Source organism: Tursiops truncatus, chromosome 7 (genome assembly GCF_011762595.2).
Source record: "Tursiops truncatus isolate mTurTru1 chromosome 7, mTurTru1.mat.Y, whole genome shotgun sequence".
In the NCBI taxonomy this organism is placed as follows: domain Eukaryota; kingdom Metazoa; phylum Chordata; class Mammalia; order Artiodactyla; family Delphinidae; genus Tursiops; species Tursiops truncatus.
The window spans coordinates 75,038,587-75,064,714 of record NC_047040.1 but is presented as its reverse complement, the minus strand read 5'-3'; the positions used below and the strand labels follow the sequence as shown (position 1 = coordinate 75,064,714).

At 34.3% G+C, this 26,128-nt stretch overlaps 1 long non-coding RNA gene and 1 other non-coding gene across 4 annotated transcripts in view; one reads left to right on the top strand and one right to left on the bottom strand.

Annotated features, from left to right (window-relative positions):
* Positions 1–26,128, bottom strand: part of LOC117313037 (uncharacterized) — a 171,926-nt gene that overhangs the window by 79,516 nt on the left and 66,282 nt on the right. The gene's annotated exons all lie outside the window — the stretch shown is intronic.
* Positions 16,724–16,830, top strand: LOC117313103 (U6 spliceosomal RNA). Its single transcript, XR_004527566.1, has one exon. It is a non-coding gene; the product is annotated as a U6 spliceosomal RNA (small nuclear RNA).

The window sequence follows — 26,128 nt, the reverse complement described above, 5'->3', positions numbered from 1 at the left end:
GGGTTGTTCTGAGAATTAAAGCAACTACTTATACAAAGAATTTAGAGCAATCCTTAGCACAAAGTAAGAGAATCGTAGGTCATTTTAAGCAATATCAATCTACAATTGAAGGAATTAATGACATTTCATTAACACTTCTCACAAATAGAAGAGAAACTAAAGTTGCAACTGCTGTGTGGAATTTAAGAATCTTAATTTGGGGTGGGATATATTCAAAAAGACCATTGATAAGAAAAGTGGGGAAGAAATACAGAAGCAAAGCCGAAAATGCCAGAGAATGTAAATCAAATGAATGATTGGATTTGAAATAACACATTATTTAGAATTAATCATAGACAATTAAATATGCATTAACTTCTCAGTACTCTAAAGAAGAGAAAAATTCAGACTAGGTTTGAATTTCTGAAACAGTAAATTACAACCCTAATTTTGCTTTCCTGGAACCAGCTTAAATTATCTCAATATACTAGTTTGATTTTATTTTGAAAGGGGGAAGCTTAAAAGATTGGATTCTCCATTCAATCCCGCTTCTAGGTTGGAAAGGGGAAAGAAAGGAGGGGAAATTCACTCTGGTAATGGTTAATTTTTTCAAAGTGTTCTGAACATTTTAGATAATCAGTGTAGACTATGCCAGTGTGGAAGCTTTTGAAGGATTAATAAATCTGTTCTGAAGATTCCTACTGCAAATGTGGCAGGTGGGAAGGGTATATATGGCCTAAGGTAAAACCCTTGACAAGACAGAGGGTTTCGGGATTCTGAATTGGCCTAGGCTATGACAAGTGATTGTAAATTTCCTTTTGCAGTCTATAATCTTGTCAGAAACTAATGCAATTCTCTCTGTTGCAATTTTCATTAATATTTAGACTAGCTTTAATGTGGAAAATGGACTGAATATTGGGTATACACTATTTTATTGACTCAACAAGTAGATAGCTTTGTAGTTCTACCAACATTTCTAAGCTAGCTGCAATGATTTCAAAGCTAATAGTATACAAATAATTTTTATATGCATACTCTTATTTGCATTCTCTGAAGGTTATTTTTTGATTTACATTAAATTTCAAAGAAAAACAGTCCTATAACATATGAGAATGTTCCCATATTTTAACATGTATATCAATAACTAATGAATCTAAATGGTGGTCAATAAAGAAATCAATCTATGAAGAATAATATTATCATATTGTATAAGTGAATTAATCTTATCTAGACATAATGTGAGGAGTATAATTTAATGAATATTTTCTTTTTAATGAACATAGGCACTCACAGTAGAGGAAATGTTCATAAACATGTGGACTTACTCTATAACATTGGAAAAAGCTAATAAAGCTAGGATATCAACCATAAAAAGTAATTTTCCAATCATTTTCTTATCATCTGGAAAAATGCAATGAGAATAAGAAATACGCACATTTGTTCTAAAGTATGCCAACCCCACTCCAGGAATAAATTTACTCATAGGGGATTAATATATAGTCCATTTCCTCCTAATATCAAGAATAAAAATTCCAAATAATAAAAATATTTGAATATTTTTCTCAAGGTCTTTTATAAATCTTATTACTGATTCCTTGCCTCCATATTATCCTCATGACACTCTATCTTTGGAAATGTTAGCATGGATTTATGTAAATTGATTGAATAGAGTTCTAGCCAAATAGAACAATTTTTATATAAACATACACAAAACAGAAAGTAAATCAAGCAATAGGTCTTTATTTGTAATAATTTACATTATTTGAGCTAACAGCTATTTCTAAATGTACGTTCAGTTCTCAGGCAAAATAATGTGTAATTTTTTCTCATTGAAGATGAAAGAAATTCAATGATATCAGAAATTATTTAACAAAAGAAAGTGTTTAGTCTAGAGTTTTGAAAGCAAAGAAGGATGCAATAGCATTTGACAAGGACTCCTAATGAGAGAGTAGGTTTTTTTTCTGACAGATTAACTCCAGAGCTACAGAGAGGAAAGTTTCAGTTCACCATAAGGAAAAATATTACAAAGTTGGCACATAATGGCCTCAAACACATTAAATCTGACACAGTGTTTAAAATTTAATTATAAGAATCAAAATCCTGAAATGGAGAAAACAATTAGAAATTGAAACCCCACTCGAATAGGGTATTTTGGAAGAATAAATGTAGAATAACTCTACTAAACCATAGCCAGGCTCTCACTACTTCTCAGGATTCTTTTTACATTGTGTGTGTGTGTGTGTGTGTGTGTGTGTGTGTGTGTGTGAGAGAGAGAGAGAGACAGAGAGAGAGAGAGAGAGAGAGAGAGAGAGGAACTCTGAAACAATCTCCACCTTGCTCAAAAGAATAGCCACTTTTGCAAATTGCCTTGGCTACTATTTCATGAGAAGATGGAGTTTATCTGCTGTGAGCACCCCCTTCTACTTCAGAACCTCAACTTTTTCCTCTTGCCTTTAGTCTCTGTCTTTGTTCAAGAAAGTGATGCTTCTTTTATTTGAACTTGCTTGCGCTTCACTTTTCTAGAGCGTTTCAACCCAGGCATGATTTCTCTGCCCTAGAAAAAATTTTCCCTTTTCATTTTCAAGACATCATCTTATCTTCGGTTTTACCTTTGCTGCCAAGTATTTAAAATTGTCCTCTATCATCTCTACCGCACATCTCATCATCCACCAACTTCTACTCTCTTGAAATGTGGATTGCTTCTCACACCTGGGCCAAAACCACTCTCATGAAGGTTAGCAAACCATCAAGCCATAAATTTCAAAGTAAAATAGAATCTTGCTTTATTATTTACCACTTTCTTCAAGCATGCTTTCTTCCTAATTTTCTAATTTTATTAATAGCACCTCATCTTCCCCATCACTCAGAATTGTCTTGAACTCCTCATTCTTCCTTACTCCTTATTCCTTGCCTAGTTTCCATGACCAACCTATGACCAAAATCAGTAGATTCCACCTCCTTTCATTGTGGGATGAGGTTATTGCCCTAAGGAAAGCACAGAAAATCTAGGAGTGAAACTTCAAGAATTTTGAGGTAACCAAGGAATGAAATTGAAAACTGCCAAGAGACACTGAGACTTTACTGAAATGAGAAGGAACTTCAGACTACGAATGCAGTCCTTTGTGTTCCAGTGAAAGTGTTGCTGTACTAGACTTAAAGGATATACTGACACATTTTGCTCTGTACAATGAAGGCTTTTTAAGAAAAATGAGGAGTGGGCTCTAAAGTAATGAACTTATATGCTTGTTTATGTGACATCTTTCTTAGGGCAAACTCAGTTTTGAAATACGGCCCTTACCTTTGGTGTCGATTCCAGTCCCCAAAACTCTTTCTACAGGAGGGCACATGCTATGTTCCATAACTTTATATCACAAAGCGAAATATTGATATATGGAACTGAATTTGAACTTTCAGCTTTGCCTGGAGGGATTTGGGTTAGATGATGAGAAGACTTTGCTGATCAAGTAGGTTCTGTGATATTAGAAAGGCTGATTGATTAAGGCAATAGAGAATTTTTTTTAATTCCATTTTTGATTTTTATAAAAAGAATAGCCAATTAAACTTCTAGAATATAGTCAGAGTCAAGTTTTTAGATAAAGCAATGTACTAAAATGTCTTGCCAACCTCATCCTGGTTGTACACAACATAGATAAAACATTCTTCTAAACATTCTAAAATTTCTAAATATTTTGAGCATTAAAAAACTTGGTTTAGCCCATCATGAGTCAGATCACCCATTTTGCTGCTGTTAGTATTTCTACAATTTTAGGCTTCATTAGAATTTAGTCAAATTCAAAGTTAATTTGCCAATAAGTATTTAGAAATAGGAGATAAATCAACATTGTTGGTAAAGTATATATTTTTGTTTTATTTCTCTCATTTTTTCATTTACACTAGCTCCTGGAAATACATCTTCCCAGTATTGTTCTCTTGCAGATTTCCCAAGGAAGGGATGAAACATTTTTTTTTACGCAGCATTGAGTAATACAGAATAAAAAATAGCTGAAACATAATATTTCCCAATATGATTGTTCTAGAGTAACTGCTTTATGTAGTTAATGATTAAGATATTTCTCATAGGTTTTCTAAGTAATATGAAGACATTGCTTTAAATTAGAAATATTTACATCTGGTATAAACATGAAGTATATTTAGAGAGGATATGATTCTTTAAAATATTTTTTAAATTTTGGCACATTTTTATTGATTTTAGTTTCTAAGTAAAAGCTTATTTGCAAGAGAAAGAAAAAAGTCAAACCAAAAAAAAATAGTTTTTTTAAAGAATATAAAACTGAATAAAATTAATTTTATTTGCTGTGGTTTCTCCTTACTGACATGCAGAATTTGATACAGCCAGGAAATAGATCGAGCCAAAGAGTGGCAGACCTACTAGAGAAGGGACTTGAGGACACATGGAGAGGGAAGGGTAAGCTGGGACAAAGTGAGAGAGTGGCATATACATATATATGGGAAGCAGCCACATAGCACAGGGAGATCTGCTTGGTGCTTTGTGACCACCTAGAGGGGTGGGATAAGGAGGGTGGGAGGGAGGGAGATGCAAGAGGGAGGAGATATGGGGATATATGTATAGCTGATTCACTTTGTTATAAGGCAGAAACTAACACACCATTGTAAAGCAGTTATACTCCAATAAAGAAATAAAGATGTTAAAAAAAAAAGCTCTTAAAAAAGAAGTTACTTCCTACTCAATAAAGTTTTGTTTACAAAATAAAGCAGAATGGAGGCAGAACAATAACCTGGGCCTTTAATTTACCCTAAAATTAATTTGCATAATTTGGGAATAGAAAGGTGTTGATTTTCTTAGCTACAAGGACTATCGTCTAAATTTCTCACTTAAGATCTCTACTTTGTAGTACTGTCTCATTAATTGGAAACAAAGTAAAGAATGCAATGGAAATTGTTAAGCACAAACGTTGCCAGGGGCATAATATCATTCAGAAGTTAAGATTGCACTCAGCCTATTTCTAGCAGTTGACTTTGCCTCAATCTGAAGTGAAATTTCTCCATTTCTCTTTCTTCCCATTCTAACTGAGCTCTTGCAAAACTGTCAAGGGTATCTTCCTGGAAGAGAGAGAAAAAATAAAGGAGGGAAAAAAGGTGAAAAGAAAAAGGAGAAAAGAAATCAGGACAGATGTCACTTGGCTGGTCAGACATACAAGATGCTTCAAGCTCAGCTTCCATTCTTATTTCACCAGCTATCACAGTGCTGCAGTTTCCCATGATTCAGCCACACTGGCAAGTCTTCTCTTTTCAGAAGATACATGCTCCTTCACACCCTAATATTTTCTCTTTTCTTATGCTTCTTATGCTTTTCATTCATCCCAGAATGCTTCCTCCTCCCCCTCTTTATCTCATTTAATTAAGATCTTGGTCAAATGTGACTTCTTTCTCAAGGCTTTTCCTAACAGCTCACATAGAATTTGTTGTCCCTTCCAATGTGTCCTTATTGCAACTAGATTATAAGCTCCCTCCGAGCAGAGATCATATCATAGTTGATGATAATAAATGCTTCCTGGGTTTAATTGAATTGAACTTCAGCCTCATCTAAAATAAAACTTTCTCCATGAAGCATTTTCTGATCCTCTATTAAATATGACTTCTTTCCTTAAGAGCTGAGGTTTTCATTCTTTTATGCCGCTGACTTTATTCTTATAATTAATATGTAAAAATGTTACTTCTGATATACATCATAAAATACTTGGTGGCAAGATTGTGTTTTCTAACATGTACTCTAGAGTGAATTGCACATGATAGGTTCTCAAATACTTATTAAATAGATTTTATATTTTTCAGAAATCTTCATAAATGTATGTATCAATATTAAAGTAAAACCCACCCTCAAATCCATATGGTCAAATTAAGCATCAGATTTGCAACACATGATATTTATAGGATCTGAAACATCAAAAAATATAACAACAAAAAATATATATATAACAAAAGTTTGAGAGTGAGTGTATTTAGATGTCACTATGAAAATTATTTTATTTTCTATTTTTTCTGTTATGCTTGACTGTGAATTTTTGAATTATGTATCACTTCACTTCATAATTAAAAATATAGACATTTTGAAAATCAGATATATGATCTTTACAACAGGATTGCTATCAGGTCATTTGCGTGTCATAAAACCTCTCCCCTAAACTTAGCATATTAATGATATGAGTAGATCCCCCCAAAATGACTAATTTATGATCAAGAAAGACAAATTTTACCTACCTATGAACAATTTAAATGGTCTTTCCCTCTCAATGTAATGCTATTCTCATTATTAAAGAATTAAATCTTTCCTGAATAATTTTGAGGGAAAAAATAGTGAAGCAATTCTGTTTTACTCAACAGAGAAATAGTACAATGTGTTATTGTAATCTGACTTGTATCTTACTTGTAAGGTCCTGGAAATTATTATTTTAAATTATGATGTTAGATTAGATTTTCTGCAGCTTAGTATATTGTAAATGTAACATAATTGCTAAATGCAAATGAGATGCTGTACAGCTTTTCCATAGAGTTGTTCATGAAAGCCAAGCATTTTACATATTACAGTCAAGTGCATGTTATTATCAAGAAACACATTATAATGAAGCTCAATTTAGTATAAAGACAAGATACTGTAGCTTTATAATGGGTGACAGTACAGTAGTGTATGTATGTACACAGCAAATCTGCCACCTTCAACTATCAAGAGCATTAAATATGCCAGGAGTGACAGCACCGCACTTTAAAAATTTCCACTTGCTCCTATTACTTCATGTCAAAGTTACACTTGAAAGTTATTTTATCTCCCAAACACTGACCAATGTTTTATTGCCAAATAAAGCCTGGGATTCATCCAGTAACATTCCAAGGAGTGTGAAGGAGGTAAATTCCTCTTCTTAACATTAAGGGTAAGTCTATGAAATATGACCTAATAATTGTTCCAAAAAATAACTGTGATCTGATTAAATTGAGCAACAAAACTGTTAGAAAGCAAAGCTCTATGGAGGAAGTACATAAGTGCACAAACCATGGTATCACAAACAATGGCACTATTTAACATCATAGTATTCTGTGAACTCTCAAAACCACTCTTACAGTTGGTGAGGATAAACCACACAGCTGCCATCCAATCATACTGAAGTATATGGCCCTGCCTAACACATCCCATCTTCATACAGATCGTGGGGAGACAGTCTTTGGGAGAAGAGGGAGGTCAAAGCACAGCAATTAGTACTACTAGTAAAATGGCCTACAAATTATAAAAGAAAATTTCTCAAAGATATATTTCTACTGTTTCTAATCACAGTGTTCATTAAATAAAGCACAATTTTCAAAAGAAAAAAGAAAAGATCAGGGACACCAATGGGCTTGTTGCATGCAGAAGAAACCAGCTCAAAAGCAATTCATTATTAATGCCTGAATATTCTTGCTAAACAGTTCTGATTATTTCACAAGAAAGAGGTCAAGGTAGTGGAGAAAGGGATTTAATCAAATAAACTCTCAATCTCTCTCCAAATAGCATTTTCATCCAGCTGCATGTAAATTCATCAGATGACTAGCCTCCAAAAGCACAGGCAAGGTTAATCTGCTATGACTGTTAAAACTTCTATGATATGCCTATTGAATAAAGATTCAAAATGGGATGAACCGTGCAAGTTACCCCAAATTAGATTTTTTTTTTTGCTCATAACATACATGAAATTTCCACTGTTAAAAACAAACAAATAAACTAAATATCTTCCATCTAAATTAGAGATTTAAATCTTCCATCTACATTATTAATTTCTTAAAAAAGGTTCTTTATGATGTTGTGTAGGTTTCATTTACTGGAATTTTTAGGACTTCCCACCCTCAGGGTCCAGGAACCCAAAGTATTTCTACTCTGGATGAAATTAGCTTAAAAACCTTAAGACCTACGAAATCATATAAAAGAAGAAGTTTATAATAAGTTTTACAATATTTTTTAAATCATGTTGATTTACTTTTACTTATATGCAATATTATAAAATTCATCATATTTTTATCCAAAGGCAATATCACTGGCAAACATTACCAAGTGTGTTGATGATTTATTACTTAAAAGATAAATGTAATTTCAATTTCCAATTATCAAAATGTAAAAATATATGAAGATAATATCAGTAAAAGGGTATATTAGTATGCATTTTCACAGACAAGGAAAATGCATATGAAGATAAAATAACTGCACAGACACAATTTTACTGATATATTTTTATCTACTTCATTCTCCATGAAACTTTACCACTGTGTATAAATATATTATAAAAATTAAAATCATGTTTTAAGATATTGCAAGGTATTCAATACATTTTACTTTGAGAATGAAGAACTCTGAATTTATTTTCTAAAAATCTATAGAATTATGCTATATATAGATGTTTCTAGAATTTTTAAAATGTTAAACATAAATAATATTTGACCAAAATATGTAATTTACCTTCAGTAATAGATAATTGAAATGGAATTTTTTAAATAAAGCCAGTATCACAATTGTGAACCTATATAAAGATTTTTAAGGCATCCATGATCTCTTCACTAATTGAATGCTCATTTTGTAGATTTTTTAATTTATAGTTCTAAAATCCATATGAAAACATATCATACCATGGTAATGTTTAATTCAGACTATTGCTATTTCAATAACCCTTAACATTGCCTTTCTTTCCTGCTACGTTTATACAATTTCTTTTATGTTGCATATTTCATTTCTATATTTAAGAAATCATGCAGCAGTTAATAAATCTTCTACCAAAAAAATCAAAGTGTTTTACTGCTGGCATTTTTGGCATTCTTAGCTCTCAGCACCTTTCTTGAGTCTTAGACACCATTTTACATGAGGATAATTTCTAAAAAGCAAAATAGAACTGTCTAATTAAGGGCTGTGCGATTGGCTAGTCCGTGGTCTCTGTGACAGTTGTGACAAATACACATATTGGCACAGACCTAACCTCACTTCACAGTTGGCAACACAAAGATGGTATTTTCAGAAATGTGGAGAACACTCTGATACAAAGCTTCACCTTGTCTAGTGCTATTCCATTTAATTTTTTATTAACTGCCTGAACATATGCCATTCTAGAAGAGGGTAATAGTTACAAAATGTCAGCAGAAACATTTAAACTGCTAAAATGTAAATGATTTTATAAATTTGTAATGAAAGGTAATTGGCATGTGGGAAAAGTAACAGAAAAACAGATATGTGTAAATGCAAAACTGGTACAAAATACATCTTATGAGTTGAAGGTAGGAAAACCTAAGTATATTTTAATGAGTACTGTAAGTAGTATTTAAATAAAATTAGATTCATAAGCAGAAAATGTGAATTCTATAATATTTTATTTTGTAACATTAGGAAAGTTCATAATAATGACAAGAACTCATAGAACTTTAATGTGCTAAATTCAATAAACAGTAAGACTTTAAGATGCTTCACCTCATTTAAAAAAAACAAATAAATCAAAGTAGGATAATATAAATAAAAAGTATCCTTGGTATCAGCACTATAACTCTAAAAGCACAATATTCAAACATGATTAGCTTGTTTCTTTACTTTCCACTACAATGAAAAACTATTTAGTGATTAAGCCCTTCAGCAACATAATGCTGGGTCAGTACTTTCAGATATGTCAAGAAGACGACTCCAGCAAGGAACTGAGTATTTCCTCAGCCACCACACAGAGAAACCACCTTCCAGTTAGGTTTGCGGGCAACCATCTTTAAATGCTTGAGCTGTTCAGCGTGGCCATGACAAGATTTGCAATTCTCTACGTTTATTTACACACCATCACCCCAACTAGACATCACATAGAAGTGGCATGGTCACAGCTGACCCCAGGGTAGTCCCTGTCTCTGCCGATCCAATTTCATCGTGCTCTGCAATTGAACTGCAGTCATACAGTAGAGGATGTATGCACAGGACTCCGTGCCACAATAAAATTAGCAGAAGCTTGTCAGGGGGCATTTTCCTGTTTTACCGTGACAGACCCTGGACAAATAAGTCTGCTTTCCAGAAATCCATAGAGGTCTGGCTCTCTTGAAATGTATATGAGCCCAGCATATTTGTGTCACAGTGTTCTATATGGTAAGCATGTTACGTGATAGTTTCAGAACAATGTTAAGCCTTTGCTGTGTTTTTTCGTTTTGTCTTCACAGTTTTCAGGGCACTTAAATTGCCTATGAAGAGACAACTCATTTTTGATTTGTAGAAAAACAGCTTCTGTTTATTAGTAGTAACTAAGAAAAAATTTATTCCTTCAGAGAAAGGATACAGCACAGATCTATTCTATTTTGAAAGAAAAAGTTCAAAGGAAAATTTTTTTTTTGCAGTTTGATAAATCAAGCTTCAAAAGTCTCTTTCTTGACCCCTCATTTTACCTGTAAGAATCTGTTATACCACAAGGAAAATCTAAGAATACACACATTTAAAATATGCTTGTAAATAAATTTAAACGATTTTTTTTTTTTTTTGGTTTCAGATGAAATGTTAAAAGAATAATGTGGTAAATAGATACATTTTACCATTATGGGGCAAAACATTTTAAAACATAATATGTTTTTTAATCCAGCCTAAAGTAATTTTATTAGATATCCTGTGCAGTTCTTATATCAAACATTCTCAGAAGCCCTGGGATCATTTTATATTCAATGGAAGACAGAAAGAAATCCAAAACCTAGTTAAATAAATTGTTCATTTATTCCTTCCCTTTTATGCACCGAGATCTACATGTGATCATTAATTATAAAGAGACTATTATAGCACCATATTTTCATTCAATACGATGTCCTGGTATATATCAAAGAAGTCCCATAATTAAAACAGAAGGGCCACAATGACAATTAAAATTACAATCTATATGGGGAAAGAAAGTACAGTTCTGCAATTTTTCACCCTGTCACTGTCAGCTGCATGGAATATTCTGGTCACGTCTCTTGTAAAGCAGCCTAAATTCTTCTTCACCAATGCAACCTCAAAAGCATTATCAGCACCTAAGCAAAAGCCTATGCAAGTATAATTTAATACGAAGCCACAGTTTGCAAGTAATAGCGTATAAAGTGATATTTAAGTGGTGTTTTAAGCACACTTCTGATGGCTACAGCCGCTTTTCCCTGGTAAATGCGTTTTCCTTTGAGTAGTGATTATGAGTCCTAGGTGAAGAGGTCCTGTGTGCAGGTCTGTCTGTAAGCCTTACTTCCAGGTGCCAATCTTTACTCCACAGTGAAGAAAAAGCCACATAGCACCTTGTTCTTACTCTTGTATGCTGTCATCCCCTGAGCCTGATAACACAAAATCATTTCCACATAACACTTTCCTGCTTCTGCCTCTTAAACCTTGAGACCTACACATTGTGCATGCACTTGCACCCTTGGCAATCGGCTCCCTGGAAACCCCTTCCTTTGAACCATCAGAGTCTTCTAGCGGACTATTTTTAACACTCATCTTGGTAAATATCTGCATTAACGGAGTACAAAGCTTTTTGGTAGCAATATGTATTTGCTACAATTTATTGTCTATAAAAGTCACGAACAGTGAATTATTACTCTTAAAATTGTGTTTTTCTTTATAATAACTTTAAACTGAGCACTCATATATGAAGCATGCAATGGAGACTGAGAAGGTTTTGTATAATAAAACTGTGACATGGTCATTTTTTCCAGTTTTGCATTACAGAGACACACTCATGCATGGTGCTTTTTAAATTCTTATTATGTGGGAGGTCAGGGGGTCGAATGTCAGAAAGCACTGTTAATTTCACGGGGTTAGGGGAAAGTAAATTCAGAGGGAATACAGATCACTTAGCACAGAAAACCAGCTCCTCTGAAGTTTGGTTTCACATTTGTTAACCATATCCTTCAGCTGACGAACCATTGAGACCACGGTGACATTCTGGTCCCAGATATAATGGCTTGACATGCTGCAGTGAGACTGTGATTCCGTCGCCCTGCTCCCTGTGCCAGCCTCAGCCTTCCTCTGAATCAATGAAGCACTAAAACTCCACACAACTGGAACTGAACAAAGCATGTTGCCATTTTGGCTGTGATGTTTAAATTATAGAGAAAGCAGTCAGGATGTCTTAAAGTTCAATCTGACAAGAAATGTAAAATATATTTCTGTCTTCATTCTCTGGGAAGGTAGCATCTTACACTGCGCCGTATCACTACCCAGAGTCCTTTTAAAGTGGTTCATAATAGAACATCAAAGACCAAATTCTTGCATTTCAGGGATTTTTAAGTAATCAGAAAGACATCTTACTAGCACTGGCCAAAGTTTCGTGGGGAAGAGAATGACCTAGATAATATGGTTTTATTCAGTTGGTGGTGGAGGGATATAGTTCCTTTATTTTACTATTTGTTCTGAGAGACAAAGTTAACATGCTGGCAGGGACGTACAAGGCACAGGTTATACAACTCACCACCAACGACGAGGTAAAACAATGGCCCGTTTTACCGTTGGGATAGATGAGTAATAACCCAAATATGTTTTAATGTGAACTTTGGTAAAACCTGAAATTTTATTTAAATATAGTTCACTGGGCCAGTACAGACAGATGCTGATAGGTTTGGTTGGGTAGTTTATTAGTTTTTTTTTTTTTTAAATAAGATTTTTCAGACTCAAAACTCAAACTGGGCTCAGCTGCCCCCTTATAATTAAATTTTAATGACTTAGGCTGAGTGTTTGTGTTTTGGCAGCATGCTTAATAGTGTTAGCATTTAAACGGTTACAACTAGACTTTGAAGGGAGGCAAACCCATAGCAAGTCATAGGTGAAGCTTCTCCAAAGAAGCTCTGGTTTACTGGGATGCTGTGGGATTTAGTGGGACAGCTAGCCACAGGTCATTCGGTCATAGTAAGTCATTAAAAATGAATTAGAATAAAATGCTACATACTCTAAATTCCACAGTAGCCTGAGGGCCAATGCTTTTCAGTTTTAACACTTTTTCATTATAAGGAACAGTTTTATATGTTTTCGTATGCCAGAGGGTCTACTGGTAAATAAAAGCAGTATGTGGCTCTGCTCATAAAATCACCCTTTCTCCCAAAATGCCAGGAACAATCCAGGGTATCCATTTTAATCAGTTCTTTTTTTAAGAATTATTATTAACTTTGCAGTGGTATATTTCACAGGCTTCCTTTTTATAATTAAAATCTTGTTTTCCTCTCAAATCCTCTTTCCAGCAAGCAGCCTGTTGCCTGAAGTTTTAATCCTTCATTACTAGTTAAAACAAAATCACCAATTAGGCACATGAACACGTCTGTATTAATCTCATTAAGGTGATGGCACCAAATAAATTGGAACTATTTTTGTGCTTTTACTGTGTTCCTATGGCTTTATCAGGCCCTGTGGTCATATACAAAGACCTCGAAGCTTAGTCATTTAGAGTCATTCGGTTGTGGACTGAATGTGGCATTACCATCTATGGCTGAAAATTGCTTTCAGCTTTTAAACTGCACTGACTAGTCTGTAGTTAATCTTAGATCATTCACTCGCAAAATTAAATGAGCCAGAACGGTGGTCTTTTTTTTTTTTTTTTTTATAAAATAATACATCACAAAACACTTATTTGCCCTGCCCAAAAGAGAGATCAAATTCATTTAAAATCCCATAAACCAGAGTTGTGAATTTTTAATTTTATTTAGTAGCAGAGAAACAGAGGGTAAGCTATCTTTCTATAGCACATCATTGCTATAAATTTACATATGGAACATGGTTTGATGCTTAACCAACCTTTAATCTACCTTTGATGTATACTTCTACTTCAATGTGGTCATGTGACATCCTTATTAATGCAAATGTAAAAAAGACTGTTTTGGATCTCTGATATAATTAGCCATAAACCATGTTAAAAAAAGAGAGAGAGGGTGTGCCTACTTGAGTCACTGGAGTTGCATATAAAGTTCACAGTTATCATCACAGAAGAATAACCTTAAGAAACTAAGTTTAAAATTTTTACTTCATTCATTCTTATATTTTCTGCCCAAGTAACTATTGAAGACCATTTTTCTACACGAGTGATAGTCAACTAAGATTTGATTGCTAAATAATTCATTTTATAGGAGTAAAACACTTTAATATTCGTAGGATTTTTATCCTGCTTCTTGTAAAAGTAAAATCACATTGAGAGAAAAGTGCTAACTGAGGCAAAAGGGGAAATGTAAGACTTCTTATCCTGATTAGCATATATTTCAATCATTTCAAATACATTGTCTTTTAAATGAATGTGCATTTTCTTGTGGTTGGTTCCCTCCTTTCTTACTGCCCTACCGCACATTGTGTGTCAAATGTCTATGTTTTGATTTTGGTGGCCACTAATGTTAGGGTCCAAAAAACTTGAGCCACTGCAAATGAGGTGAAGGTCACCTCATAATGCCAGATGGAGGGAAAAAGTTTGGATATTTGAGGGGCTGACCCAGTGAGTACCCTGGTGGATGACAGAATGCTAAGGTTAGATATTGGAAAATAAGGTTCATGCTACTCTGTCACTGGGGCCGGTGCCGGCTGCTTGCTTGACAGAGAAGGTGGTATGTGGTCTGGACCTCAAGAAAAAGGAAGTCAGCCACCCAGATCAAAAATTACCCTGTTGACCATCCAAAAAAATGATTCTGACATCAGCTTAGTGAGACAAGAAGAAAATGATTTTTTAAAAAAAGTTAAGATTGTACTTTATTCTAGGATAGTCTAGGGAAATTCACAGATCGATCACAATATGATGAACGGAAGTTCCTGAACTAAGAATACAATTGCCAAAACCACATTGGCGACATCTCTTCATTTTTACTACGTGTTGCAAGTGCACATGACTCAAGTTGTGCAATTCTGGAAGCTAATCACTCATTGTTTTTAAAAATATAGTGTTATAAGAATAAGTACAATAAAATAAAATGCATTTCTATTGACTGTTCTCTTTAAACAAAAGCAAATTGACTGAAATTGACAGAAGCCATTCATTGGTTACGCAATTATTTTCCCAGCTATGAACATGTCTTTCTGTTTAACTTGTAATAACTTAGATAAAAGGTTTCAGTGACCATACATATATATATATATATTATCAAATATCAGGTGACCATTCTAAATACTGCACAGTATTAGTTTTTCCATCTCAAGAAAAATATCTGCATATTGTTGTTTATTCTGTAAAATATTCCTTTTTTTAATAGCCTGAACCAAATAATTTCTCATTTTTACAGGCTTCACTTCACTTTTCTCACAGTGAATAAATTGCAACTTATTTCCATGAAATTCACAGATGACACAGATCTTTATTTTGCATAAAGGCATAAAGAAGTGTCTAATATCTTCAATATTCATCTGCTAAGTGGACATTTGCATTGGGTTAGAACGGAAAAAGAGCCCCAACCCTCCCGCAGTGACAGCTGTACAAAGGGATGACATCTGACAGCTGTGACAGTGCTGAAGGGAAACTCAGATGACTTGCAGCATCCATGATCCAATTACAGCACACATCCCTCTGACAGACCCAGCAGCTTGACTCCAGCGTTTGGAAGGACAGTATTGATCTCTTGTCAGAAACCAGTTGCCTGCCTGCAATTGTGCGCTGCTGAACTTTGAAAAGCTATAGTACCCTCTTAAATGATAGGGGCAGTCAGGTTATAGTATTCAGGTACAAAGAGAGGTGCAAAGGGTATCTGCTAAATGCTCTAAACTTGAACAAATCATAACAATATGACAGTCCAATCATACTGAAGGAGCCCAGCTGATCTAGCTGGCTACTGTCTGTGCTAATGGAAAGACAGCTCTTTGTGTTTAGTGGGATGATCTTACTTGATGAAAAGGCCACTGCAATTAGTGCATGCTGGTTGGCTGTGCTGGGTGACAGCAGCATGGATGGTATAATGGCAGCTGCCAATAACCCTAACTTCAAGAAAACAGACAATTAGGACTTTGATCCTAACGCTGTTAGTCCTTTACTCCAGACCTCTGCTCCGCTTTTACTGTAAACCTCACAAGGGCAATGTGGTACAACCTCACCAAACAGAACAACTTGGTCAAGGGGTCAGTTGCCTTTCTCCTCTTGACTTGTGTACCTGCCTTCCTTTAGGAAAGAGAAGGGGGGGGGGAGACTTACGCAAAATGTAACAAACATAAATATCTCCTTTCAACTATAGTTTCAAAGAAGCTAATATATGAGCATAAATGCTTTAAGATGCAAAAATTTTAAATACATTTTAAAAATAGGGTGGTAAACACAGGATGCTAAACTTTAAAAAAAGAGCTTTCTAATGGCAAGTGAGCTCATGTTTTAAGACACATGTAGGACTGACTATTAAGAAATTAGTATAAAATAAATAGGATACAAGGATGTAATGTATAGCACAGGGAATATCACCAATATTTTATAATAACTTTAGATGGAGTATAATCTATAAAAATATTAAATCACTATGTTGTACACCTGAAACTAATATTTAAATATTGTAAGTCAACTATACTTCAATAAAAAAAGAAATTACTAAAATAATTACAAGTTATCTCCAGTTTTTATTATTTTAGGATTGGATGAAGATAGATGAAATATTCTGAAGACTCAGCATACACAAAACTTATAATGCAGATTATTTTAGTGTTTTTCATCAAGTGCAGCTCCAGAACACTGAGTAAAGCACTTAGGTAGCAGTGAAACAAGTTAAATTAAATACTGGAGCACACATACACACACAAATTATACCAGTATAGGCAAATCTATAATTAGAAAACTTAAGTTTAGTGCTCACTTCAGCAGCACATATGCTAAACTTGGACATATACAGAGAAGATTAGCATGGCCCCTGTGCAAAGATGACACCCAAATTTGGGAAGGATTCCATATTTTTAAATGAACATTCTTTCTTTCTTTCTTTCTTTTTTAACTTATGTATTTATTTATTTATTTTTGGCTCTGTTGGGTCTGTTGCTGTGCGAGGCTTTCTCTAGTTGTGGCGAGCGGGGGCTACTCTTTGTTGCAGTGTGCAGGCTTCTAGTTGTGGTGGCTTCTCTTGTTGCGGAGCACAGGCTCTAGGTGCACGGGCTTCAGTAGTTGCGGCTCATGGGCTCTAGAGCGCAGGCTCAGTAGCTGTGGCACATGGGCTTAGTTGCTCTGTGGCATGTGGGATCTTCCTGGACCAGGGCTTGAACCCGTGTCCCCTGCATTGGCAGGCGGATTCTTAACCACTGTGCCAGCAGGGAAGCCCTGAATATTCTTTTTATACCTCAAATTTAGACTGTTTCTTAACTTTGAAAGTTTTTTCTGTAATTGTGGATCAGGTAGTATTATTAATTCTAGGTAAGTAGGTACTGTAAATCAAAACCCAGAGGAAATATTACTGTTCAAATTTCATTAAATTGCAAGGATTTAAAAAAATGAAAAAAAAATTAAGTCTGTATCAGTCTCAGATTCTTTCTAATGGAACAAATATAATGGCAAAACTGGAAAACTAACCTTATATAAAACATTTTATATTTCAAATAGGGTATGGAAACTAGAGTTTTGAAAATGAACAGAGAACTAGAGAACAAAAGATGAAAAAACAAACTTTGGGAGAGCTTTAAAGCAGAGAAAAACTGAGATATAATAGTATCTAAGATAAATGAAGACAAAGAACCAATGTGCTTCAGCAGTACAAATCCTTAATTATATCCAAAATACTCCTGTTCACTCGTATGTACATTAATGCTAATTAAAACACATGAGATCACCCTAATATAAATTGAATAACACAAAATTAGTGAGTATGGAGAAACATTCTCTTCTTGATAGAAGTATAAATTGTAGCAGTCTTTCTTAAGATTAATTCAGAAATATGTATCCAAATTCCATATTACTTTAATTAGAAACATTCTTCACGAAGAATTGTATGAAAGAACATTCATTGAAGTATTACTTATAATGGGAAAAAAATTAAAACAACCTAACTACCCAGTAGAAGGGGATTAACTATATCATGATAAAATAGAATAATATACAGCCAATTAAAAGAAAGAAGTGGATTTATGTAAGTTAATATGAATTTTTCCAAGATGTAAACATAGTATTATCTTACATGTATAAAAGTATACACAAAACAAACATATATGTATGTGTGTCTTTGTACTTATTTGAATATGTATAAGATATTTATATCTACCTATATATGCTTCATGTATATTAACATTTCTAGAAGTACAAACAAGAAACTGTTAATAATGGTTATCTATCATGAACTAGAGATAGTAAGAAGGCTCACTTTTAATTTACATTTCCTTACACTATCTGCATATATATTACTTTATAATTTTTTTTAAAACTAGTTAATTCAATTTTTTGTGCTAATAACCTCTTGCTACTTATATAAAACTAGCCATGACAGTTCTTCATGTAGATGGGAGACACAACAAGAAGAAAAAAAGGCACATTTCCTAAAAGATATGCATGTTTAGAGATTTAAAATTATAAAGATAGAACCTAAACAATTTGTACTCTTCATTCCTTTAGTAAACATTATTAGACATCCATTGTTAGATTTAGGCTAGTTGGGGAACATGAAGAGTAATAAATAGTGTGCCTGTCCATAAGAATCTATGGTCTAGTTGAGAAGATTTAAAAAATAATAGTACAGTGAAAAATGCTGACCATTAATGGTAGGCAAAAGTGGTTTAGAGTACAACAGGTGGAGACATCTCGGCCGTAGGATGTCAAGGAGCCATTCCTAGAGGAGACTAGATTTAAGTCTCAGATGATGAATGTGGTCAGCCAAGTGAAGGAAACTCATGGGCAGCAGGATTCGAAGTGCAAGAACTGCATGGGCAAAAGAAAAAGGGAGCGTGTAGGCAGTCCATCATGACGATTTCTTAAAAACAAAAAGATTAATGGTGAGAGATAAATCTGGAAAGGAAAGTAGATATCTCGAAGGAAAAAAAGGGTACTTTCTGATCAAAAAGACCTGAAAATTTTCCAAATTTTTTCATTCATTAAAATAGCATAGAGACGCAGTTGTCCAAATACACTGAAAAATAAGAATTACCTGGACTTCAGGTTAAAAAAAAGATTCTTGGGGTCCAACACAAATTCATCAAATTTAACTGATCACCTACAGCTATAATAAGTATCCTGGTGATTGTTATTATCTGACAAGTTTAGAAAATTTCGGTAGGTGAGAATATCCATGATGCTGTTATCTTTAGCCAAAACTTGACCCACTGAGAAAAAGCAAACAGATCAAATCAAAAACTTCATCTTTGAATTTATTTCTACAGTGACAAATGTTAAATGAAATATATGACAATCTTAATTCCACCAAGAGCCTATTATGAGATAATTATTTACTTCCTTGGCAAGTCAAACAATTATATTTCCTTGGAAGCATCTAGTAGAACAGAGAAAGTCCACATCCTCTATTTATCTGACTTTTCAGTACAATTTATTACTAATTCAAAGTGTAAGATAATATGAACTAATATTAGTTTTACCTCCTTAACTAAACAGATGAATAACTTCACCAATAATAACTGACTATATTTTAATGGTATGTGTTTCCTGTAAGTCTGGAAATATAGACCTCTTAAGGCTAAACCACAGCAAAGAAAGAGAAAATATATTTCTAGTATCTTTACAGTCCTCAAGATGGTGAGCTTATTGGTTTGAGTATTATACGTCTATGGTCTAATTCTAGGCATTGGTCTCCTTGTTGATCATTTAACATTGTTCTGCTCCATTTCAAAAGAATGTGCCCTTAAACCTGTCTACCTCTCAAATACCTGTCATTGGTTAGAAGAAAGTGAGGGAAGAGTATGGACAGTTTCATAGAAAAATATACAACTATTCAATTTAATTAAATTCAACTCAATTCAATTTAACAGAAACTTAAAGAACTCTATGCCAGGAATGCAAAACCATGAACCATGAACTGGAGTTCAAAGGTGTTAGAGCTTGTTAGCAGAGATAAATATGTAAAGAGAAATAATAATTTAATGTTGTGAACACAACAGAAATATATCCAAGGCACAGGACAGTGAGGATCACTGATGGGAAAGTAGGAAGGAAGAGCATATTTATGAACTTAAGATAATTCTAAATAATAAATAAGAGTTCATCAGATTTAGAGGGTATTGGCAGAGGTGAATTCTGAGCAGAGAGAGTAGCATGACCAAAAGTGCATGGAAGTGTGCATGTCAGAAAACTATAGCATTTAGTATTGATGGAATGTATGTTTTGAGGAGGAGAAGGAGAGACTCAGTCCTACTGAGTCTTTTTTCAAATTTGGAGGTACAAGCACAGCAACATTACGGTGACAGTGCCGTGTCTGTAACAATGGATACTGAACTTGGGAAGCTCTTAAGGAGGTTGAAATAGGTCAATAACATCCCCCAGCTTTTGGTTCTCTTCTTAATCTAAATGGTTTTGTAGGGATACAAATCTGCTATGGTAACCTGAAGACAGTGCATGTAACCACATAGATCAATAGGCAATGCTTGACCAAGTTTTGGTGAAATGCTTGACCAAGTCTTGGTGATATGCCCTGCAAATAATGATACATGGCTATTGCATGCAGTTTCTTATCTATATTTTTATGGGAGAGTCTCATCCTTATTCCTCATTGTAGTATCATGCAGGTCTACCTTGCCCCATTTTAAGGTATAGCTCCAAGTTTCTCTGTGAGTCTATAAAATTGCTATGTAATATACTTTGTGGATTCATTTGGGCTCCTTGTTTTCTCATTGGCTGAATCTATGTAAGTGTGGCAAGGAAACATGGCAGCTGCCACCATGGTATAGTTTATGGGCTGCTTGATCACTTTACAGATTTAATAGTCCTAAACTCCACGGGAAATACTGCTCCCCCTTGAGGGAGAAATTATGCTTGGCGACACAACTAATAGTAATCTTCAACTAATGTGTATAAAATAGTTTCTATACAGTGAGCATATAAACATTCTACTTTATAGTATGTTAAATCTTACCATAGAAACCATACTATAGAGTAGTGTGAGATTTAAATAACATTTAACATATTAACATCTATTGGACACTTATATGTGCCAGCCACTATTCTGAGAGTTTTATACACACAATCTATTTTACTCCTCACACCAATTGCTTTATTAGTTCTAATTTATAATACATATAAGGAACTTGGGGTTTGGAGAATTTAAATAACTTCCCCACAGTTAGCGCAGAGCTAGATTGAGCCAGAGCCAAAGTTGAAATAGAGGCAGCCCAATTCCAACGCTCTCTTTTTTTTTTTTTTTTTTTTTTTTTGGTACGCAGGCCTCTCACTGTTGGGGCCTCTCCCGTTGCGGAGCATAGGCTCTGGACGCGCAGGCTCAGCGGCCATGGCTCACGGGCCCAGCCGCTCCGCGGCATGTGGGTTCTTCCCGGACCGGGGCACGAACCCGTGTCCCCTGCATCGGCAGGCGGACTCTCAACCACTGCGCCACCAGGGAAGCCCCAATGCTCTCATTTTTAACTACAGTTTTATTCAGCCTCCCCACTAACAGTGGTCACACCGAGTCTGATTTGTGCACACATCAGCCTTTCTTATTGTGGATTCTTATGCCAAACAAAATTGGTCACTCTGTGTGATCAACTATTTTCTCAGAAACACCACTTTCCCTAGTAACAGTCACTTAACCATTAGAGTAATCTTTCCTACCAAGTTTAGTTTATGTGCTAATATAAAAGGCATCAACACCCTACCCCTAATCCCATGCTCATCTTCTATGTGACATTTAAACATTTTAATAGGAACGTATTCTAAATTGAATTATTTAGGAAAAGATTCTGGTCATTTAAACATATCACACTATTTAAAACAGATATAGACCTATCCTTAAAGGGAACATGGTAATGAGTGATCCCTAGTAATGGATATCCGAGCTGTCCAAAATTCAAGATCAAATATTCACTTATGTTGCCACATATGTACTTCTTGAAGATTGTTTACTATTTGCTGTGCTCTGTTACCTGCTTTCAGCTTTTCAAGAACAAAATTCCAAGGAAAGCTTTCCTTACAATGTCCTCTGCATAGTAAAGCCTTGGTAGAAATGGCTACACTTCTCATCTCTAGCCTTTTTTTAAGTTCTCAATTTGATTAGATTTGCGTTATGCAATCATCCTTGTTTGAAATGACCTTGTATTTCCCATCCACACAGAATTCCATGAAAATCAAGCAAAAGAAAATACAAATGAAAGGAAAACATTTTCAGAATTAATTTAATGTCTTATAATATCTACTGGCATTTTGATTTAATAATTAATGCTTATTCTTTTTGTTTGTTTGCTTTTTAAAGCTTATTCTTACTGTTGTTTTTTAGTAAAATATTCTTTTAACCTATGGCTATATACTATGTTTTCCAAGCTATTAAGAATTTTCCTAACTAAATATAAGACAAAATTTGCTGAGAAAACTTCAGTATAGAATTGTGTTTTTCAATAAAGCAGAATAGAACATTTGGCCCCAAAAAAGTATTGGCAGAATTTACCAATAAAGAGATTTGAAAAATAGTGAGAGATGAATACTTATCAATGACAAGTCTAAAAAGGAATATATATATTTTAGATGGAAACATTTTATTATGTATATGAAAGACATGAAATAATTGTTTAAATTCTTGACTATCAAGAAATAAAAGGAATAACAATGAAGAATTGTGAGTCAGAGTCACATGAAAAGCATCACTTTATATTTTCTGTTGACTTTTGCAATTCTTTGTCTATGTCATTTTTATAAATACTCATATCTGAAAATTCATAAAGGAGCACACACAGGATGATATTTTGCTACTGTCCACCTCAGCTTTAGAGTTAATGCATAAAGTCATACTAATTTAAATGAATATAACAAATATCTTAGTGCTTTGAAAACTGACAGAATTAGTTTTACATATTTTTACTCATTTGTTTCAATTTATGAACTGCAACCCATGGCCTCTGAGTACATGTGCATGATAAAATTATCAGAAAACAAATTATAAATAGCAATCAGTGACCTCTTTCTTAGCCACTGAACTTTATCAATGGCCTGACCCAAGATCCCAGGCCTGAAGGTCAATCAACTTGTACTCTATCAGTTCACAAGGCAAAGAAATTTCTAAATACAATCCCCTACATGAAGAAGTGCCAACCTCTAGTTTGATGAAGCTGAGATTCACTGATTGTTGTCTATAGTAGTCATATAGCAAATTTTAATTGTGAAAGTATAACAGCAAAATTTACTACAGTGATCTTATGGAAACTAGTTTACGCACTTAATTCATTTTTTTCTAAATCAATTTATACCAATAAATACAATTTGATAATTTAGAATTTCCAGTCTGAAAATGTTTGTTTCAAGAAATATAGTTTCATTTTAATAAGGGTCCATGTTGACAGAATTAATGTGATAGCAATTTACCTGAAAACTATAACAAATGATGAATTTTTCAGAAAAATTACATTTTCCACATTTCAATATAGAGACTAGAATTCTGAGAAAACACTAAACAGTTACTTAAAATTTTGTAATAAAAGGAAATACTTGCTTTTTATCTGTAATGTTTAATTGCATCTATTTTTTAATTATTTTCTTCCATGTGTTTATGATCTTCACAACACTTTGATGCTATTTAAAAAGTGTGAAGCACTTGTTAATCCAAGGCCTCACTCTCAAAGAACATTGAGAAAAAAAGAGGATAAGAAACCAGGGGCTGTGAGGGGAAGAAAGAACAGGAAGAGAGAATGAGAGAGTCAGAAAAAATTTCAAGTCCTTTATAAACTTATTCAGGTGAAAGTGGAACACCTGAATTAGACCAAAGCAAATGAGGAAATTATGAAGAACTGAGAAAAAACTGAAGGTTTAAAAAGAGTACTACAAGTATTCAGAATGTGTACTATATGTAAAGAAAAATTTTGACACATTAAAGTCATTTCTTTTGGAATGGGCAATGAAAGAGAATCTATCCTACTGTATATAAAATAGATAAATAATAAGGACCTAATGTATATCACAGGGAACTATACTCAATACTCTGTAATGGCCTATACGGGAAAGGAATCTAAAAAAGAGTGGATATATGTATATGTATAACTGATTCACTTTGCTGTACACCTGAAACTAGCACAACATTGTAAATCAACTATACTCCAATTTAAAAAAAAGAAAAAAAAGATAAACCATGTTTGTACATGGGGAGACAAAACACCCCAAAAGCCAATACAATACTGAAGGAGAAGAGCAATGCTGGAAGACTGATGCTACCCAACTTCAAGACTTACTATAACTCTACAGTAAGCAAAACAGTGTGGTATTGGCTAAGGAAGAGACAAATAGACCAATGAAACAGAATAGAGAGCCCAGAAATAGACTCAAATAAATACACTCAAATGATCTTTGAAAAAGGAGCAAAGGCAATACTGTTGTTGAACCCAAGTTCATGTACCTTATGCACAGTGAGGTCAAATAAACTAAAAAGTTGGAGTTTGGAGCAGAGAAAGGTTTATTGCAAGGGCCATGCAAGGAGAACAGGTGGCTCATGCTGAAAAGACCCAAGCTCCCTGATGGTTTATGGGGAAGAGGTTTTATAGGCAAAGCATGAGGGGAGGTCTGCAGGGTGTGTGACCTTCCTCTGATTGGTTGGTGATAAGGTAACAGGATGGTGTTCCAGGTATTTCAATCATCAGCCTTTTGTTCTAAACAGTCTGAGTTCCACATGCTTGTGCTCAGCCTGAAGCTACTATCCTCCACCTGGGTAGGGGCCTTAGTTCCTGTAGAAGAACGCAGAGATATGTATCAAATTGTTATGTATATCCCTTGAGGAGGAACCAGGACCCTGACCCATCACCACTGCCCTATTGTTTCCTGATGGCCTTTCCTTTGTTTCTGTATTCCCTCACTCCTCTAGCAACTGTTTCAATCTGCCCTTTGGAACTCAGGAAAGGTCTAGGAGGCTGAAACCTTTTCCTACAAACAATAAATGGGGGACATGAAAGGGTTTTTGTGCCCGGGAACGCCTCACAGGGTCCTGCTTGGTTTCAATGCAATAGAGCAAAGGTAGTCTTTCAATAAATGGTGCTGGAACAACAAAACATTCACATGCAAAAAAACTGAATCTAGACAGACCTTATACCTGTTTGTAAACATTAAACTCAAAATAGATCACAGACTTAAATGTCCAAAAGCAAAACTGTAAAACTCCTAGAAGATAACATAGGAGAAAACCTAGATAACTGGGAATGGTGATGATATTTTAGATATGACACCAAAAAACAATCCATCATAGAAATAATTGATAAGCTAAATTTCATTATAACTAAAAACTTCTGAGTATAACTGAAAACTCTGTGTAAGACCCTAGCAAGAGAATAAGAAACCAAACCACAGGTTGGAAATAATATTTGCAAAGAATATATCTGATAAAAGACAGATATATATATATATATATATATATATATATATATATATATTTTTTTTTTTTTTTTTCAAAATATACAAAAAAATTCTTAAAACTCAACAATAAGAAAACAACCCAATTAAAAAACAGGTCAAAGATCTTAACAGACACCTCACCAAGATGATATGCAGAAGGCAAATAAGCATATGAAAAGATGTTCCACATCACACGTCATCAGGGAATTGCAAATCAACAATGAGATACCACTAAAGCCTATTAGAGTGGCCAAAATCCCAAACACCGAAAACACCAAGTACTGGTGAGGATGTGGAACAACAGGAACTCTCACTCATTGCTAGTGGGAATGCAAATGGTACAGCCACTTTGGTAGACTGCTTGGCAGTTTGCTACAAAACTAAACATACCCTTACCATACAATCCAGCAATTGCACTCTGTGATATTTACCCAAAGGATTTTAAAACTTATGTCCACACAAAAACCTGAACATGAATGTTTATAGCCCCTTTGTTTATAATTACCAATGCTTGGAAGCAACTAATATGCCCTTCTGTAAATGCTGTAAGTGAATGGATCAATAAACTGTGGTACATCCAAACAACGGAATATTATTCAGCACTAAAAATAAAAGAGCTGTCAAGTCATGAAAAGACATAGAGAAACTTTAAAAACATATTACTAAGTGAAAGAAGCCAATCTGAAAATACTAAATACCATAAGATTCCAACAACACGATATTCTGGAAAAGGCAAAGCTAAAGAGACAGTAAAA